The sequence below is a fragment of the Falco rusticolus genome, chromosome 5 (genome assembly GCF_015220075.1).
Source record: "Falco rusticolus isolate bFalRus1 chromosome 5, bFalRus1.pri, whole genome shotgun sequence".
In the NCBI taxonomy this organism is placed as follows: domain Eukaryota; kingdom Metazoa; phylum Chordata; class Aves; order Falconiformes; family Falconidae; genus Falco; species Falco rusticolus.
This window is the reverse complement of record NC_051191.1, coordinates 43,059,452-43,080,932: the sequence shown is the minus strand read 5'-3', so window position 1 is coordinate 43,080,932 and position 21,481 is coordinate 43,059,452. Positions and strand designations below refer to the sequence as shown.

At 36.0% G+C, this 21,481-nt stretch overlaps 1 long non-coding RNA gene across 1 annotated transcript; it reads right to left on the bottom strand.

Annotated features, from left to right (window-relative positions):
* Positions 1 to 968: 968 nt before the first annotated feature.
* On the bottom strand, positions 969 to 11,275 carry LOC119149352. Its single transcript, XR_005104668.1, has 5 exons — positions 10,798 to 11,275; positions 9,524 to 9,630; positions 7,377 to 7,480; positions 6,215 to 6,274; positions 969 to 1,353 (listed from the first exon to the last, which is right to left on the bottom strand). It is a non-coding gene; the product is annotated as an uncharacterized LOC119149352 (long non-coding RNA).
* Between the last annotated feature and the right edge of the window lie 10,206 nt (positions 11,276 to 21,481).

Genomic DNA, 21,481 nt, shown 5'->3' with positions numbered 1-21,481 from the left:
ATATCATTGTAGTTTACCTGTATGAGTCTTTTTCTCATGAACCAAATACATTTTTCTGTAATGACAGAATGCAAACTGCTTTTTATATCCTTCTTTGAAGGTATTTAAATCTGACCATTTCAACATGAGATGAATTACTTGCAAGAAAGAAAGATGAATTTGCCACGATTGAGGAACTGGATTAGTGTTTCAGGGAATTAGCCAACTCTATCGTTTGCTCCAGCTATGCTGGGAAATCTCTTTTCTGTACTATAAATCAGTAGAAGATATTTTAACTACATGCATAAAATATATTTCAGGCCAGTTCCTGCTACCCCAAGTGATAACAAAATTTTCTGAAACATTCTCAGACTAGTACTGACTTATTAAAGGCCTCTGTGTCACATATATTAATTGAGAGGACATTAACTACTAAACAGAAAAAATGCTAATTCATGGTCATAGAGCAGACATTTGAAACTTAATTCATACTGAGAAAGTATGGAAATAATTTTTTTAAACAGTGAGGTACACTACAAGAACAATCTTAAATGCCAGCATCCTGATCTTAGGAAATGGGATGGCTTTTGACATATGCTGGCAGTGTTGATGTTTAAGAGGAAGAAAATGGTAATACTGGTACTCTTGGAACCTAGAAGGAGTCTTATGGTCAGAGTATATTAAATTGTGTTGCAATCCCACTAGCAGGGATGAAATAAGCAAAAGCACCTGGTACCTGCAATCAGAGGACTGATTCCTTTCTCTGGGTAATTGACAGCTCCAGCTAAGGGGGTTGAATGTTTATGGACTATTGATCTAGCTGACACAGCACAAGCTGAGTTTCATGTAAAAGTCTGTACTCAAATCAAATTAGAGGGTAGGTGAGTGACTCATAAAACATCTAACAGCTCTAGTTTAGAGGAAAATGAAATGGCATTGAAATGGGATGTTTCAGTAAGAGGCTATACCTCTGATCATGACAGAACGTCTTCCACACTAGTGTTATTTATTTGGCACTTCTACAAATTATTAACGATTTTCTACTACTACAGTGAAACAATTCAATGGGAGAGTTCATTCTGGTAGGGAAAGAGAAGCCAAACTGCAGCCAGTGACCCAGACCACCCTGTATCAGTGCGGTACTAACAGAACATACTTCTATCAGAAACATGAGAACACTGACCCATGAGGGTCATTTTGCAAGGAGTACAGTCCAAAATAACAGGTCTAGGGATTAGGGAGGGAATCCATGGAGGAACTTGATTTTTCCAAATCTCAAATCTGAGATTCATTTAATCTCTCTTTTCTCAAGGAAACTCAGTTTCTGTGTTGCTTACAGATGTTTCCCAACAATGAAACAGCAATTCTTCCATGCTAGGGGAAAAAAAAAAAATTATCTTATTTCAAGATACAGCCATCAGAAATTTTCTATAAACATTCTGCAATATTTCAATTTTAATCTTGGTATTGTATGACTGACATCTACTTTTTGGTATTATAACTAAATTTGATACATCACTGATCTTGTACTAAGTAATCTGGCTTCAAAAAAAGGAAGAAATTAAATAATATGGTATACATATATCTCAGAGATTTACACTTTTCAACAACAAGACCTGCAGCCTGATAAAGTAGATGAAAATGAAGGTAAGGTGAAATTTAATAGCAATTTTCCAATATTTGATACCAAACAGAAGTATTAGGAAATTAATATACCAATGACATAGCATCTTAATATTTTAGTAGAATATTATCAACAGTAAATTTTCTGTGGTCTAAAAGGCTATGACAGTTCAAAATATGTTAGCACATATTAAAACAATGACTGCATTTCTCATTTCAAATGCATCTGATTTTCATAGAGCACCAGAAAGTCATCATCCCTGCTGCGATCATAGATTACAGAAAATAGAGGATGTAGATTGTCATGCTTCACTGAATACATTTTTATTACATTTAATGTTATTTAAATGATTGCAGAGCATACTTGAAAAATTGTGCTCCATCCTTGCCCAGAACCCTTAATGAAAGGCTGTGACTAGAGCAGTGAAATATATGCTAAAGGCTACCCAATTATTTACTTAAAGATTGCAAGTTTTTTCTATTATTGTAGTGTATATTCAACAATGTTTAAGAACAGCCTAAAATATTATTAAATAAAAATAATGTTGCATAAATCTTTTTCCCCAAAAAATAAAAAGCATATTTTACAAAGTGAATCTATGAGTATTGAAGATAAAATGTAACAGTCTTTCCTATAGACTGTTTGAATTCTTCAGAAATCTTCATCTCAAAAAATAGAAAGAAACGGCTACACTTTTTAATGGGCACAGGTAATCAAAAGAATAAAGGCCTTTACAGGAACTTGTCACTATCCAGAATGAAGCCTCCTGCAAGGCACAAAAAGGTTGAAGAATTTCATTGGCTTTTGCTTTGCAAAGTTTAGGTAGTCATAAAAGGCAACCTGAGAAGATCAGACAGGCTGTGAGAAAATACAGCAAGGAAACCAGTTCTGAGCAGACAAGTGACATACACTAAGCAAAAGTGGTTCTGTGTTTTAATGAAATAGGATTTAAGGCTGAACAAATATAAAAATAGATGTCATTGACCCTCTGATACCATCGTGAATTTCACCCAACAGAATCAACTTCTACCATCCTTAATCACTAGTTATCAAAAGGGAGCAACAACACGCTCCTTGAGCATGTGAAATATTTTCACGTCTTTCAAGCACAGACAGATCTACTGGAAGTCCCCAGTAAGTTTACAACACCCCATTCATATGTGAAAACTATGAAGAGAAAGACATTGTTTTAGGTATGAATACAGCAAATTAATTCTTTGATTTTAAAACCTATGTTTTTAACTGAAACTTTTGAGTAGAAATTGACATTTTTCATGTTTGCATGAAAAAGGAATGACATCTAGTGGCAGATTAAATTAGTTACTACTCTGTAGCAGGGGTGAAGGACACTGTAAGGAAATTCATCATCTGATTGCAGTGTTATGGAATTAAATCTAATAGATCCTGGTAACATTTATCAGTATGATTCACTTCACACCTATCAGAGCAATTACTGACCAAATCTCTTTAATAAGTTAAAGGTATACATGCAGGACTGGACCTGAGGGAAAATAAAATACACAAGGGGTGCATTATCAAAACAAGATACTAAAACCAAACTAGCAAATATGACTGCAAGCAAAAAAACACCTTTGCACGTGCAAGAAAAACCTACAACAGTCCAAGCATCTATCTCTTTTCAATTTTTGCTCATTTGTGTTGATTTTAGGTTAGCCCAGGTAGCCTTTTCTACAAAAGGGTAGCTAGGAATGCTTTGTGATCATGTAATTTTTACAAAATAAGGTAATTCTTTCCCAGCCCCATCGTGCAATCTAAGTAGATCACTTGAGGAAACTGCTACTTTTATACTATCATGCTTTTTTTTTTTTATTTATTTATTCTTTAAATGATGCAATAAAAAAGAATGACCAGGGCAAAGAATAACATCATCCAAAGATAATGGCCACTTTGAAAATTTAGATCAGAATATTGAAGACATCAGGTTTTCTTCGAACTCAGTGTTTTGAAAGCATATGCATTGTTTTAATGAAGGAGTATTTGTGGTCTGTTCTCAAATATGCAGTGATTCACTGGGTAAGGTCTTGTGTTATGATAGGAAATACAGGCTGATGGGTGACTGCCATTTCAGTAAGTAGAAAGAAAGGCAAAAGAAAATTTGATGTAGTACCAAACCACAGGTAAATTTATGAATTTATATTCTGTTAATTTCTTCTTTGCCTTCTGAAAGCTGCAGTATTAATAGGCAAAAGTCACAGTCTTCTATTGCTGCTGAATGAAACATGCTGTGAATAGAGATTAGATCCCCTCAAACCTCATTTATTGCCAAAACTTGACTTGTGTTGGAGCTTTGATAAATTACAGCAATTTCCAAATGTGCGATTGGGATTCAGGGAGATATGGCATGTGTTATCATGACTGATAAACAGCTGAAGACTGTCAGGAAGATGCAAATTTATAAACGCATTACTTTTTGTTCTTGAGTTGATTCCTATGTAGAATATTGGCAGGTATATTTTGCTTGTTATTTTAATCTCTACTTTTAGAAATATGAGGGTTTATGGATGGTTCCTCTGTTTGGAGAAAAAACACTAATCAAGGCACAATGACAAGCATTCCAATAAGACTAGCTGACAAGCATTCTGTTTGCATCGCACTTTACCTAAACATTATTAAACTTTTACATTGAAATTATGTCAATGTAATTTCATCTGCAAGGGTCCAGCTTCTTAAAACAAATTAGATGAAAACTAACTATTGATCGGTCAAAAACTGAGCCAGTCCTAATTAATGAGCAACCTGTAGACTAGGACAATACATTCCCTGTGTCCCCCATACAAGTGTCCCACTCAGTAAGTTTATCAGTTCAAGATTTCCAGGTCACGGGCCCACAAAAGCTCAGGGTTTTTTTGCAAAAGCCTTGTAACTTCCTTTAAAACTGGCCACTGGCTGCACATGTAAATCCCTACTTCTGCACTTGGCCACAGTATGAATGCCAAAACAAGGAGAACTGTTAATATCAAGCAAACATAAATTATATATACACAGCAATATCCTTCCAAGAGAAGTGTCCCATAATAAGCTTGGAATTATTATTTTTAAGTACTATTTAATAAACAATTGAAAAAAATTGTCTTAAAAGTTAATCCATAGTTTTTCCTCAGGTGTAAGAGTTCTTGATTTCCCCCTTACATTGGGCAAAGAGGACTTCAAGACCTCTCTATGGAAGCAGTTATAACTTCATCTTCAGCCACTGCCTCAGTTGCTGTTATAAATCAAGTAGCATAAATGTAAGGTTTTTTAAACAGTAGAACCACAAAATGGAATTAAATTCTGAAAGCCTTTATACACTGATATGTTATTTTCATTCTAAGCCTCTTTCCTGTCAAGCTTCATTAATTCTTTCATGTCCTTGGTTATCTACTTTTGTCTCTTTATCGCCTTTCTCCTATCCTTCCTTCCTTACTCCCTGCTGATAGAGTTCTAGTCTCTTTGCCTGCCCTCCATTTCTCCTCTCATCATGTCCATTTGAATCTGAAAATTTTTCTGAGATACTACATCACATTTCTAAGTGCTTCTGAAGTCACTTTTTTATAGAAGACCTATTAACCCAAAATGATAAGGGAGTAACATGTATTTAGGCGAGTTTTTACCAAGCTTCCATGTGTTCCATTATTGATCTGATGAGCTTCATACAACAAAACTGCCTAATTCTCATTTGAAATGATATAAAGAAATGCAGATTTCAGAAGTCTGTTATACTAACAGAATAGTATGTTCCCAGTCTCTAATCAGAAATACACTATCTAAAGGTTTGATCCTCTCTGACTGTAGTGCCAAATCTGCTCCAAAATTTAATGAGACAAGAATAGGTTTCAAATTTCAAATGCTGAAGAACATAGATGACAGAATTAATCAGCATCTTTTCTAATTTACTGCAGCAGTTAGCTATTTTGCCAGAGCAGATGAATCCAAGCAAGATATTTGGCTGCAAACCTTTGGTTTCACTTAGTACTGATAAAGCTTTCACTGCACAGAAGTGCTAGATCACCATTTAGTATACTGGCACACATTTTTTGATGAAAGTTAATTCTACACTTTTATCAATAATTTCTCACAATAGAATTAGACGTTACACAAACTACATCAGAAATGTGCACGTGGTTCACACCCCAACTTTGTAAAAGTAACTGCCTCTGCATTTTCTCCCAATTTCCAAATAAGCAAACAGTAACACTTAATTTCAGCCAGCTGACAGAAGCAAACCGGCAGGCAGACATGATAGAAACAAAAGTACTTATATAATTAATAGGGTGGACTTCCAGATGCTGGAAAGAGTGCACTTCAACAGCAGTCACTAGCATGGATTTTCAACTGACTTCAAACAATGACTTCCATGCCAAATAAGCAGGGAGCTGCTAAACAGCTCTTTCCCTTCCCTCCTTCCCCTCCTCTGCTTTTTTGTGGTTTGGGTTTTTTTCCTTTTTCTTTTTTTTTTTTTTTCTTTCAGCTGGAGACATAGACAATACCTGGAAAACAGCTTTTCTGTTGTTATTCACAACTATTGTGTCAATTGGTGAGAAACAATCTATTTCCGCTATCACATTTTGTCATGTTGCAAAGACACTAGCTTTTGAAGTTCTAAATACATACCCTTTCCCCCAGAGGTAAGACTTGTCCAGGATATGATTATGCTGAATCTCAATGATGTATCTAAAAGAAGATGTAAGCATCTCATTTTTGCAATAGTTAGCATATTAAAAAGGCACAGATAAAGTTCTTCTCTCTAATATTTCTTGGGTTACCGCACAATTTCACACTCAGAATAGATGAGGCACAGTAAAAAAAGAATAGTTTTCATTTGGAGGTAATGTGACATAGGAACAATCTTCAGGAACTAAAAAAGGACTGTGGTCTGTGGGATGGAGCAGCGGACCAGATGCTGAAAGACCTGGATTTTATTCTTGGCTCTGCTGCTCTACTCAGCTGCTTAACTTCAGCCAAGTTACTTCACAACTTGTGACACATCCCATCTGCCTCAGACGTTTTGCAGATATTCTCAAGGACTGAGATTCTGGGTTGCTGGAAAGTAAAATCACCTTTGCCACATATGCACCCAGAAGACTGCTGTAACTTTTGGAGAAGGGAAGTTTAGTCACACTTCTAGACACCCTATTTCTTCTTTGCTAGCTATAAAGCACCTCACCACTCCACGTAATGGCTTCAGAGACAGGGCTTCAAAGACATTTAGCTTTCTCCATTAAGGAGCCTGCACACCATAACCTCTGTGCTTTATATCAACTTGAGACCAGGTGTCTCACCGCTAAGTGTTGCAAAAGATAAGCTGCAGGCTTCTTAAAGAAGTGCCCAAAATCTCTCCTTTAGTTACATCATAAGTAGCATATTCCCAGTGCCTCTCCCTAGGGACAACTGAGTGCGCCTTACAGTCTTGACACTGTATTGGTTCAACAAAATATTTATCCTTTTTTTAAACTTAATTGCATTCTTGGATGTGAATTTTTGTATCAAGTCACTTCCTGGGCCTGTCAAAACACACCCAGTTGTTGTATGGCTGCTGTCACCTGCCATTGCAGGTTGCTACAGGCATGCTCCAACATGTATGTCTGTTGCACAGCCATCAGAAAACTGCAGTAAACTGTTTGTCCTTCTGAAAACACCACCTGGACATTCAGCTGGAGATCGCTATCTTAAAGCACAGTAATTCTATAATAATACTGTGGCTCCATCTGAGCTTTGTATTTTATTAGCTACATGCATATTCTATGTAGAGACTTTTAAAAAACACATTATTTACCTAATAGGCTATAACGACTCCTTCAGCGCCTTTATAGTAGACTATATAATCTCTTCTGACTTCATGGATCATTGACATGATAGATGTATTCTTCTTTCATTCTCCTGCAGGCACATAACTTCCATTATCATTAATGAGACTTACAAACACATACTGAGAAAAGAATATATCCCTTATTGGTATTTGTTACCCAAAGCACCACATTTGAATTAACCTCTCTGCTACAAAGCAGCCAAGGACAGATACTAACAATCGGGATTGTTCTGTGATATCCACTATCCATTGTGTATTTAGTTTGTTATTTATTATCACCATCATACTTGAAAAAATGAATAGTAAAAGAATCATTAGGACACGGGGCAATTAATTTCTAATTCCATGTCTAGAACTAAATAGCTGTGTGACTTTTAACAAGTTGAAACCTCTTTATTATTTGTATAATGAGGATAATGCTACTTACCATATCTCCCTCAAAGGGGCCTTCTGAAGCTTAATTAATATATGTTTGCAAACCTCTGTTAGATCGTTAAGCAGAAGGCAATATCTGTGTGGTAAAAAAGCTCTGACTATGCCTCATAGGCATTTTCATAATATAAATACCAAAAAAAATATGATTACATAAAACATTGTTGCCTGCATTAACACTTCTAATAACATAAACAGAAAGTGAGATGTTGAAGAGGTTTGCCATTTATATGACAGAAATAAATGTAGGATAGTATGCAATGGTTTAGCTTTTACATAGAAGGGGTCAAATGGTTTTGTTAATGAAGTACTAAATCTTTCAATGAATTAATTTATGAGATTAAAATTAGTATCAGATACTGCAGCTCTTTTAGCACTTCAAGTCCCCAAAACATAAATTTGAAACTTGGCTTTGCTGGAAAAAGAAAAAAAATAAAGTTCTTGTGTTAAACACTCATAAAGCTCCTGTTAAAATGATGTAAACATGATATTAACAAACATAATTAAGGATCCTAAATAGACTATAGGTCACATAACTGCACATAGCTCACAAGCAATTGTGAGCTTGTGATGAAAGAACTTGGATGAACTAGGAAGGTAAATGGAGTCTTTGTCTTGGAGCAGTTTTCTCAAATCCATAACTATTATTATTTACTTTGTTTCTACAAGACCAGAGAGTCTGCTAGTACTGTAATAACCTGTTAGAGATGTTACTTTATTAGAATGATTATTTGGGTCAATAAAACATATTAATCTTATTTATTGCTTATTTCTGATGAGCAAATTTACCTTCAAAAAGTAAAAGAGAGGTTGATTTTCTTATGGAATTTTCATATTGCTATTTTGTCAGATCTGGAAGAAATAATGGCCCTTCTCAATTGAGGTGTAAATAAATCACATAAATTCTGTCTTGTTACATTCCAAAGTAGAAAGTGTCTTTGATATTATTTTTTTTTTCGGTAAGGTATTGGAGCAGAACATTTAATGAGTCAAAAATAATACGTAATGCTTCTAATATTGCCTCGTTTCTCTTTGACGTATGTTAAAGCTCAAATACAGTATGTCCTCACTTTTATAAGCAATATACGTCATGAATTGGACTAATAATCGTTTGTTGTATTAAACAGATTATCCAGGTATAGTAGTGCTCTAGAACCACAGCTGTGTATCAATATTCCCCACAAGACATCAATGACAAGAAGAGTTGAAAATTAAAACATAGGATGTTTTTTCTAATCATATCAGGAAAATGATGTAATAATGACTTACTGCATAAGAAAAATCAGATCAGGTTGCTTTTGCTGACTAGTAAGTATGCATGGTCAGCCTGGGAAGTCAGGCAACTGGAAGACATACAGAATGATAACACCCACTTGACCTCATGCTAACCTCAGTTTTGAATATACCCTCTGAAATACTTTCCAAAATTACCATGTGAATCCAGCAGGTGCAAATATATTTGCAACCAAGTTTTAAAATAAACAAATTAATCAAAATAATTAGATTTACGGACAATTGTTTAGGACCAAATATATCATTAATATAATAACATGACAATGTACACCAGGGTTGTTGATTGACAAAGAATACATGTAAGTCAATGCGAAGAGTGGCACTTTAACCTTAATAAAAACTTTGGAAAGAAAAGAAAAAGGAAGCCAGGGAAAAGCACATTAAATTACCTTCAGAGAACTGGGTGCTGAAAAGCAGGAGTGCATTCTTGGGCAGAATTCTTCAGGGGACCTGCAAACCAGTTATGCACCCTCACTAAAAGTTTTCCAGAGGGTGGCTGCAAAGGAAAAACATTATTGACTAGGATGAATAACTGAGAAACTAGATGCCATCTCTTGAGTGGCAAAATATGGTTTGCACATGCTTCAGTTAACTAGTAATCTGAAGATAATTTAGCGGATGGAAATTTTTTTTATGTGTGGCAGAGTGACTTTTGCCGCCCTATCAAACTTCTGGTAGGGAAAGTACAGATAATGTAAATTCTTGTCCCTCCTCAAACAGCAATCCTAACCAGCTTCTGGGACAGAGCGTGTATATGATACTCTTCCTCTCCCCCTCTACCTCCAGTTCATGTACAGATGGGGAATGTCCACAGTCTTATCTGAATTTAAAAGAGAAAAACTGTATTTTGTAAGATCTGACATTTATTTAAGATCCAAGAAGTTAAAATGCCAGCTTCTCCATCAGAGAAACAGCACAATCGATTTCAAAACATTCAGTATAAATTCCTGTTTCTGCTGAGTCTTTGCTAGGATACCTATTAAAATTGCATTGGTCTAAAAGTGATATTGCTAGACATGTGTAAGATTCAAATGAATTGATATTTAATTGGTTGAGACAGCCTCACGCCCATGCTATTTTACTGAAAGAAAGAAAGATAAAATATCATTACCACTGCAGATCCATCTCCCAAGAAAGGAACATGACTAATATAAAAGCTTTTCAGCCCTGCATTAAAGTGTCAGTGACACAGAGAATAATCCAGAAGCATTGCGTCTATGTCCAGGCTGAAAAGATTGCTCATTTATAATGAAACACTCATCAAATGAGCATCTATCTGATACCCACGCTCAGAATAAAAGAAAAACCAGTGGCTGATACTGTGGGAACGAGTAGGAACATAGATGGCTTTCCTTGATTAATGGGAGTAGCTGCATTGCCTCACTTGTCCTCAAGCACAGCTACTCCACATAATGCCTAGTTTTCCATGACAGAATGTTTGTGGCAATTATGATCTTAGCTTTGTATAGGCATGTACCAAACATGGATTAAACATCATTTAAATATTACTTTTTTTCTCTAATTACACTTAAGAATACAGACGAAGTCTTGCATTTTCACTCTCCAGCAGTTTTCAAGCTTTTTTTCCCCTTAATAATAAGCAAGATTAGTTCTAGATGGCTCTGACATTTTATGTAGGCAGAAAATGGAACAGCTTTATTACCTCCTCAGGGATGTTGCCTTCTTCACATATGCTCTTCTACCTCCCATTAGCTTTAATGGGATTTTCTCGCACCAATCCACATGAGAACAAATATATATCCAATATACGTAATCCTTTGTTCAAGGGCCACAAGCTTGAAGAAGAATTATTTTGAAGGGCTTTCAGTAGATAAGGATACACAGTAGCGTATCCTTCAGATCTAAGCATATGTTTTTGACACCTTCTTTTTATGTGTTGCAAAAATCCTGAGGAGATACAAGATCAAACTGAAAGTGAAAAAAAAACCACCCTTATATGAACAAAGACTAGTTCACAAAAAATGCCAGAAATGAAAGGGCGATAAAGATGTGAATCTACCATTCTTCAGCACTACAGAATTACTCACTACACCTTTCTACATAAGGAGTTACAACAAAATCTATGAAATACATCAAAATGCTAACATGGAAACTGGTAGAAATTGGCTATAGATCCTCATAATTAGTTTTAATACTGATGCTGGCAATGATTCATTCTTATCCAGACTCTAATATCCAGGACTCTAAGCATTAATAAATTAATTCTCACAGTCTACCACTGAAGCTGGTATTAGCACCCTCATTTTACAGAGGAAAGAAGGGTATGCTGGTCTCCCCTTGAGCTACCTAAAAAGGGCACCTGCGTATTGAAAAGCTCTCACAGGGATTCACTCATATGCTTTTCCACTGATTAATCTACTTGAGGCAGGATGGCATCTACAGAATTGCTTCTACTTCAGCAAAACGGTAAGACTTGTAGAGATTCACCTGAAAGAATAAAATTTTCTTTATGTGGGATAATGTGCTTACAAAGGGCACTACCCCACTGCATAAGAGAGCTTTTGTAGCATTGATTAGGCACAAGACAACAAAGCAAGTTCTCACCTCAAACTGTAGGGATTTCTTCTTTATAATACATGATTGCAGACTACTAAAGGAATGACCACTTTTTTTCATTTTATGTTAATTGGTTAAATACCATGATATTTTGGTAATAGGATTATTACAGAAAAAAGGAACACTAATACATTACATGTAGTCTTACCAGATTTGCCTAAAAGGAATAGCTAATGGCTATCTAATTTACAATTGGATGACAGGAAGGAGAACTCTATTATAGCCAAAACAAAGCCTCATAAAATATATAACTTTTCTTTTTTGACCAAAATAATTTATAGACACTTTCTTTTCTTCTTTCTGTCAAGAAACAGAAATTTCACAACTGCAGAACCCTGTAGCAAGCTAAACAAGATAGCTCTCTAAATGAAATTTGATTTTAGCTATTGACAAAAATCCAGATTTAAATATATTTTTATTTTTAAAGAAGGTAGAGCTTCTTAGAGATTTTGTCACCTCTGAGCAAATATTAATGATATTTCCCAATTTGTTTGTATAACTTATACCCACATCTTATGGGTATGCTTGTATATCTATCTATTCCTAGTTTCTATAAAGACCAACATAGACTTGAGAACGTATCATATATGCACACACTAGCTCAGAAAATATTTTTAGTCCTTGTACTTTACCACAAAGCACTTCTAAGTATTCCAGTAGTCAAAAAACTCCTAAGCTTCTGAAGTTCTTCAAGCAAAAAAAAGTACATTACTATAACTGCTACCTCAACAGTGCATTGATATTCACGAAAATACTTCTGACACGTTTAATGTTAGGTTTGCTCTTAAAGCCAGATTATGCTAGTAGTATTGTAGCATTTTTATTACATCTAAGAATTTTTTCTTAATGGTTTTCTAAACTGAGGTCACAATCCTGAAATGCTACTAATAACTGAAATTTTTGAACATACCTTCCATTGCTATTCTGCAATAGTGACTTGCAATCAATTGTTACCATGAATGTACCTGCTGCTAAACTTAAATTGAAGCATTATTTAGAATGCACATAAAGGATTTTGAATACAATCACTGTAAATGTCTGGTTTGAAGACTAGAATTGCATTCATGCAGAAACAAAATAAAAACTATAGTCACAAACTAAACTGATTTCTATGAATGTAAAAGTATCAAGGACCAAAGAAAGAACATCATCATGGCTTGATGAGCCCAAACAGCAGGTGTTTTGAAACTCCATGATTTTCAACTCTACACCTGTGCAATGATAAGAATTCAACAGTGTAATGTTAATGAGGCAAATCATATTGGCATGGAAAGAGAACTTCTAGATCCGTTAAAGCAATTTTGCACGTTAATAAGTGTTTGGTCCTCTAAATTCAGACTATAGCTCCACTGCTGGAAACTTCAGCATTTAGATAAACACTAAAATTATGACATTTCTAAAGTAGCATGCCTCACTATTACTGTTTGGGGAGAGTTTTAGGAATGATTTTTTTACATGCAAATGCATACATGCAAATTTAGAGGTAATAATTATAAACATTTGTAGCAGTGGCAATTCAGTTACCTAAAGCTAGTTCTGATGGAAATTTTCCACCCAAATTACTCTTTGACTTAAAGTGCATTTTCCACTGAATTCAAATGTTGTCATTGTTTCCTATTCCTGCCTGAATCCAACATTCAGTGTGAGAAACCCTGATGACATAATTTGATTTGCATCAACTTAGTATTCTCACATTGCACTAAAATGTTGCATCTTAAGTTTCCTTTGTCTTAATCACCTCTTCTCCGATCTGCTATAGTGCTTCAGGAAATTGCATTTTGATTTTGCAGTTATTCCGTTCTTCCATAAAAGTAAAGAACTCCATCTAGATTTACACACATAACAGTGTACTGGCATTTTCCTCAACCTGCAGTGAAATTGCCAATTTAAAAAAAAAACAACTCAGAGTAGTACAATGTGTCCACATGATTTCTCTCAGAAATATGCGTACTGGACAAGCACTCATGACGTGCTAAGTGCTCAAGTGTCTGTGCCATCACGTATTAGGGTTCCTCTAAAGCCTGGTCTGGTGTCCTCCAGGGAAAACTGGCTTTCCATCTTTCACTGTCCTAACTAACCATGCAAGTGGGGTGTCAATATTCAAGCAATGACCTGCATCACCTGGTGTCTATCCAGACAAGAAGGAAACAGTGCTCTCTGAGCTATATCTCACCAAACCAAGCAGAGTGTTTCTGGGAAATTATGCTGGGCAGAAAACTCGTGCTAAAAGTACAGTACCTATCAACTACTAGAATGTAAATGATAATTAATTTAATTTTAAAAAAATATTTTTAAATTATATTTTATTTATTGATGCTCTCCTCCTTTATAGATTACCCAGAAATCTATTAACTGAAACCTCTAAAATATTAATAATGTTAATTTTTACTATCCTATACAATCCCAAGGAATTTTAAAATGTGAGACAGAGAAACACAACTAAATTAAGACAGTAATACTGTGATTTTTAGCCACAACATTAATGTCTTGATTACAAGTTTTAATCTAATAAAACAATAGAGTCACAGAGGTTATGTCCATTTGGCTTGTTCATTGAATCTGAATGGATACTCAGTTTGTTCATTCTGAAACAAAGGAGCTACAGAGCAGGAGAGGAAAAAGCACGACTAGAACAGCCAGCTAGACCCCTGGTACATAAGTCAGACAAAGTCCACACCTTGAGATGAGGCAACTGAAACTTATTCTTGTAGCCCAAACCCATTATCACATTTTAATTGGCAAGGACAGAGCAGAGATATTTTTTTTCCCATAATAACACATGGTTACAGGTCTCCTTCATTTTCATGTACAAACCCATATGGCTAAAGAAAATGTCAAACATAGTTGTTTAAAATCAAAACAAGATGCCAAGCAGGGCTGCTATACCTGCAAGATTCTACGAACACTTCATACCCATGAATATAGCAGAAATTCTTCTTTCTTATCCACTGCCAGGATAGTCACAGAACCGAGAGCCAAGGGACCCAGAGCAGATCGGGCTGCCTCCTTCCCAGATCATACTGGGATGAAAAAAGAGAGGGGGCTTTGGTTTCCAGAATGACTCAAGAAATATTTCAAAAAAATCCTCAGATGAGGTGATACCAGATATAGCACATTCTTTGCATCCTACCCAACTGCATAACCAAGACAAAGCTAGGTAACCACTGAAGCATTCTGTATACAAATTTATACCTTAAATATCTTATAATGCCTTATAGTATATCTTTTTATAAAATCCTGTAATGTGTAACTGGTGAATTATGATTAAGGAAGACAACTACTTAATATGAAAACTTAAATTAAAATAATGTCATTAATAGTGTACTTTATTGCTTCTAGTTCTCAAAGATGGAATTCTTAGAAATGCATTACTTGCCTCCTCTACTTAAATGGCAATAATATATCCTGATTCAACAAAGCATTAAAAGTGCACCCTGTTATGAAAAATGGATTACTTCAGTTATGCTTAAAAGATCTCGTGGTAATCATTAACAGAAAGAGCTATTATTCTCCCCTATTGCCTTTTCAAAAGAAGTTTATTCCATACAAAGGTGGATTTGGAAGTATTGGTAGGCTAGGAATACAAATGATCCTTAGGTCTGGTTTAGGCAGATTTCAACTCAGAAAGGGATTATGTCCAAAAAAATTTAAAACCAAAAAAGTTTTCCCAATACTTAACACTTGTTAAAGTATGAAGAAAGGATGGTTTATAGAAGCAACAAGTTTTCCTTTAAAGAAATTTTGCAGTGGGTTTGAAATTAATAAATGTTTGTCTGCATTTTGTTTGTACAGCCAGGTACATTTAACCTCTTCTTCCTCCTTCAATTGCTCTAATATTTCCCCATAGCTCATTGTTTTCTTTAGGTAGATGCCTATAATGAGTCACTACCTTTCCAGACTTTCATGTCTCTTCATTAATTGTTCCAAAACAGTGAACAAAACACAGGACAGCTGCAAGTTCAGATGGAATTCACTTCAATAAATTTGGCTTTGTTTACAATCAAGTTCCAGTCTGAAATAAACCTGGAATTCTACTCTGGAAAATAAGGACCCTACACTTTTATATTTAACCTTATTTAAACTAAAATAATAAGCAAATAATTTAAATAATCTATTAAAATAATTTAAAAATAAACATTATGTAGATTCAGTGCTCTGTACAAATGGCATCATCTGAATGTAGCAAGAAAAGGACAAATTATTTAATAGGTATTGCATTTAAAGAAGCAGAATGATATATTTCCTTGCAGCCTTAAAATAATGAAGTATCTTCATCTCATTAGGTATAGTTATTGAATGAATAAATCCTAATTTGCTATCATTAACAAAAAAAACCCCAAAACCAAACTACTAAAAAGTAGTTAATCTGAAGGATCCACTAAACTAAGAATCAAGGATATTAAAAAAGGTCAAAAAGCTGTCTGAATCTCTACTGATATTTTTAAACCACGTTGAATGCCGAGAATGTTCTTATAAGCATAAAAATGGCACTTTTGTAGTGACACTTCAGAAAAGTAAACAGAGCAGATAAAAAATTAACCCCAAATTTGCCCACCTCATGGCCAGTCATGAGTGCTAACAAAGGATGCTAGCAGTACATTCAGGGAAGACAATGCAATTGATGTCTGTGTGTACATGGTCCTGTGGAAAAAAGAGCTTCTCAAACTTGCTTTTGTACAAAAATATCTCAGATTTTATAGAAGAAAGTATCTGTAACACAATTTATATCTGTAAATTTCAGAACCAACAAAGGAGGATTTCTTTAGAAAGTACTAGAATTGCATACAGCTCACCATGATTCAAGTATAACCACCAGGTTCAGCTCTCTTTGCCACCTTCTTCTTCATAAAACAACAGCCAGGATATCTTCCAGGTTCAGTGTTACTGACTCCTTTCTCAACCTGCCCTTCTTCGACTCTATGGTTTCACCACCACCTGTTGTCATGTGAGAAAATGAGATAGAAGGGATCTTCCCTGTATTCCACCACCCTGAGCCTTCTAGACAAATTCTTCCAATGAGGGAGGACTGAGGAAGCTTCAAGAGATGTGGGACAGATAATCTCCAAAGCCATTTGGAGACAAGAACCACTTAGCACTACTTGTCAGAGATAGCTGTGGTTTGCTCCCTGCAGGGTATGCATTGCACAGCATTAAAAAGCCAATTATCTCTCTGTCAGCTGGTGTAGAGGAATGAGGGCAGTGGGTTGATCAGCATTGATAACATGCAGCTGTGGCCTTGCCTCAGAGGCAGTAGGTTGATTGACGGATGATGTGCAAGTGTAGCTCCTTCCTGCTAAGTGGTTAAATAGCCCTGAGGAGGAGCGGTGTGGTCTGACCTCTAGAGGAAGGGGATACAGCTCAGACAGTAGAATCTGACCAATGGTAAAGCCTTGTTACAGCCTACTGGTTTGTTTGTGCTGCAACAAGGTGGTTTACACAGCATTTGGATAACAACAAGGCACTGAGGTCAGGAGGGTGCTGTGCTTTGAGTAAGGTCTTTGGCTTGCCTAAATTGCTTGCCCAAATTGTTTGCCAAATTTGCTCTGCAAATGAGAAAAGCAAAGACAATTGGTTTGTAAAGGTAAAACAAATTGAATGACAGCTGTTCTCTTGCTTGCTGACTGAGTGTCCTAGCAAACAGCCTTACCTAAATCTATTTGTCTTCAACTCAGGAAGGGTCTTCTTGTCCTTTTCCAGATATGTTGACCTGTACTAGACAGCTGGCCAGGTATATGGGGTTCTTCCAGGGAGAGAGCGGGTCAGACTGCCCTCATCGCCCACCAAGAGCATGGTGGAGGGATGCTTCTGGGTCTGACCTAACCACGTAGCTATGACAGAAAGGGGCTGGTTGTTTCTGTAGACATTTACATATGTCAAGCCTGGTTAAAGTGAGGTGCCATACAGCCCTGCAGGGTCAGTGGGGAATACCAAAAGCCACACAGTCAGTATCTGGCCGCTGAGCTCCTTGAGTAGATACTTGCCTAGGATGAGAGAAGGCAGGTGAATTCAGGGATATGGTGAGTGTTGGAAGAGTCTGGTAAGGTGTTTGGGTCCTGAGGACACCCTCTGGCTCAGCAACCACTTCTCCCTCCCAAGAGACTCAGCTCTCGGTGCTTGTGCTCAGCTCTGACCACTGATCTGGCTTTTCCTCAACGATTCTGGTGAAACAGAGGTAGCAGTGTGAGCAGCTTAACAGTTCAGAAAATATTTTAAGGGATGCAAACTAATTTCTGTGTTTTACAAATCTAATACAACTATACGCACTGTGTCACAGAAACATCTCATGCCATCAGTTTTTCCTACTGAAATTAGTAATTGGCACTTGAGTAGATTAATAAGGACATTTTCTCTTTTTATTTTCATTTTTATTAAGAAAAATGCTACACTAGATAATAGGCAAAACGAAGTTTATAAAGACATTTCTTGTTATCTTTTTAATTATATGGCTTATGATTGGCTGCATATTCCCACAGTTAAATTTAGTACTATACATCAAGAAACAGAAAAAAAGTTGATTACAGTAAGAAATATAAAAAGAAAATTCCTAAAGCCATTACTACTTCACATCAATAAAGTCCAACTTAAAATGTTCTTGAAAACTGATTCTGATTATTTATTTTTTATTTATTTAATGCAATAAGAAAATTGCACTGTACCTAATATTTTTTCATTTATTTTATTCCAAGAAGTATCCAAAAAGGCAGTGTTCCCATGATACAGGGAAAAGAAACTGGTAAAGATGACCATCACACAAGGGCTAGTTAGAAAAGCTGGTGGCAGCTGGGTAGCTGAACTCTTTTCTCTGGGCAACTGAATACCAATCAAAACACATATGTGAAACATATAGGCACTCCTTAAAGCCAAAGTTAAAACTTTTTTAAGATTAAAAAAAAGTATCAGGAGTGGCATCCACTATCTACTTGAAAATTCAAATTTTCTAAAGGAAAAATGTTGAAGTTGTGTAAGATTATTGATTAAAATAGCAAAAGACAACTCCTACTGTCTCAGTGTCTCGGTGTTACAGTATGTTGAACTTCTTTTGCCCACTATATAAATCAGGAGTCAACACTCTAGGTAATTAAATGACTGTGCCCGCTGCTTCTCTTCCCAAAATGTCCTACATTTTAATAAAACATACTCTTCCAGTGAGAATACACTGGGGGTAAGAGGAAATAACTCCTTTCATATTTGAGCATTTCAGAGTCTAGCAGGTAAAAACTGAAGTCTATTAGTATTGCGAGGCAAAAAAAGTCTCTTAACAGGCAAGGCTTGTAAGGAGAAGGTATCTTTTATTAGACCGACCAATATAAAGAGGAACATATCAGTAAAAGATATAGTCTTTCATCTCAGACCTTGACTTGTTTATATTCTTTGACAGCCACAGCTACCATAAGAATATTTTTACTTTAGAAAAGCACTTAGCAGGCATGTCTGTGGCTGAATCCTGCAAGCAATAAAAGGATATTGCCACACATGGTAGGGCTCATGCCCACCTAGTACATTCAGATCCACAGCACGGTAGCAAGGGCTACCATATAGGAGGGTATTAAAAAAAAATTCTCAAAATGTGCAGGGTTAGTACTAATTTCTTGCTAAGAGAGAAAGTATTTTTCCTCTCCAAAAACTTGATCAAATTGTGTGGTTTGCCCAGTTAACCAATCAGAAATAAATACTGGAGGGTCTTTAAGGAGGAATTCCTTATTTAACCTATAGTGGTAAACAAGGAGAGGGTTGCAATTTTTCATATTTATCTAGTAATCTTAAGATAGCCTCAGCAAAGGGATTTCTTGGTGTGAATTTATCTCTTTTTCAGAAGCTATTTGAAAAATTAATTTCCTCACACTATTTTTTCCTCGTTTTAATCCACAGCTCTGAATAAGCTTTCACACTGTTTTGTAACATCCCTCACTCGCACTGCATGATAATACTCTGCTGCATTGCAAGTCACAAGACCACCTGTCTTGGAAAGCCTATTAAATACTGGTATGCATAACCTTCTACTCTGTTTTCAAAGGAGCACTGTGCTGAGTCTTTGTAGTGTTGTCTGTGATAAAAATGCATGTGAACATGGAGATAAAAAATTAAATTTGGGGAGTGTATGCATTTTAATAGTAGCCTTTCTACCCACTTGAAAGTCTCCATACTGCCTACTTTAAGATCTTTTGGTTTTTTACACTAGTCTAATATATAATTTGCTTCAAAATACATAATATACTGTGGGATTAATATCCTTTTATTATTTATATCACTTTTAATGCATTTAAACTAATAGACCAACTGGACTTTTTCAGAAAGTATGACTCCCAACAACTGAGATTTAGCTATTTATTTCCCAGGGTAGTACAAAGTCCACATGCTTGGAACAGTGCTATTTTTCAGAGGGAAGGTGTACAAAAATCAGCTCATAAGAGAGTTGTTCAATGTTCTGTGCCTACTCTGACCTTTATTCCTCTGAGCTGAGGGCTTCTGGGTGGCCAGGGATGCCCTGGCTGCAGCCAGCAGTGGCAGCAACATGGAACATCCCTCCCTGGATCCCTTCCCTAACCTATAGAAACATCATGAAGCACCTTCCATTTTGCCAAAAGCACCTTTTAAATAGGAATGCAACAGCTCAGCTTCTACCAGAGGTTTCTGATTAATCCTTACTCTCATTTAGACAGTGTCTACACCAAAAGGTTGTTAGACCACGCATGCTTAGGAGTGTCACAGATCTTAGGATCTTCTTTGTTAGCCCAGAATAAATATTGATTCAGATGTTCTCATCTAAACAGACTCCCTAGTCCACTAGCACTTTGGTAGGGACCTCTGCATCAATCCTTACCACTGTAACGGGTCCCTATAATCAGCAGTTCATTCAGTCTCTTCAGGTGCAATAGCCTTTGTTTCCTTCCAAGAAAAGGAACTTTCTCCTTCTCACATGATCTTGTTGAATAAGCATATTATGTGTAGTATGTAACACTCTATAAAATTGTCTGAAACTCTTGTATTTCCTTCTGAATTAGCTATCTATTGTCATTTTTCTATCCTGACTAGTGAGGTTGCTAAAATACCTATTTTCTCTAGAGCTTTTCAGCTAGAGGCATATATGAAGTACTTTGTTATATTTAAGAGTTTGTTCTGCTTTACTGGATTGTAATACATCCGGTTAACCTCAAATCTTCTAAGCTGTTGTGTAACTTTTTTTTTTTTAACCTATCAGCTTATGTTTGAATTCCAGGACTGAAAATGTAGTCAGATACTGTTCATCTATGGATTCTAGGTTGTTTTCCTTTTTGGTTTTTTTTGTTTGTTTGTTTTTGTTTTGTTTTTGTTTGTTTGTTTTTTTTACAGCCAGGGAACTTTTCTAAAATTGTACTCTTTATCACTGCTTTGCCTGAAGACCATTTCTCCTTTCAATACTCTATATTTTCTTTAAGTATTTTTGAAAATTCACACAATTCTTTTATGCATTAAGGGAACAAACATAGACCACCGCTCCAGTATGTCTCTGCAAGGTCTCCATGTTTTGATTCCCAGTGCTTTAACACTAAATATGCTACCAAGTATTTAGACTGACTACTGCTATGGACAGAGGTAACTATTTTCCTGAATATTGGATTTATAGGTGCCCTGATTTCAATGGGGATAGAGTTAATTTTCTTCTTGGTGGTTAGTGCAATGCTGTGCTTTGGCTTTTGTATGGGAATGGTGTTGATAAACTGAGTACTGCATCAGGGACATTTTTGGTTTCTCAGGCCCTGCCAGCAAAAGGGCTGGAGGGGCATGGGAAA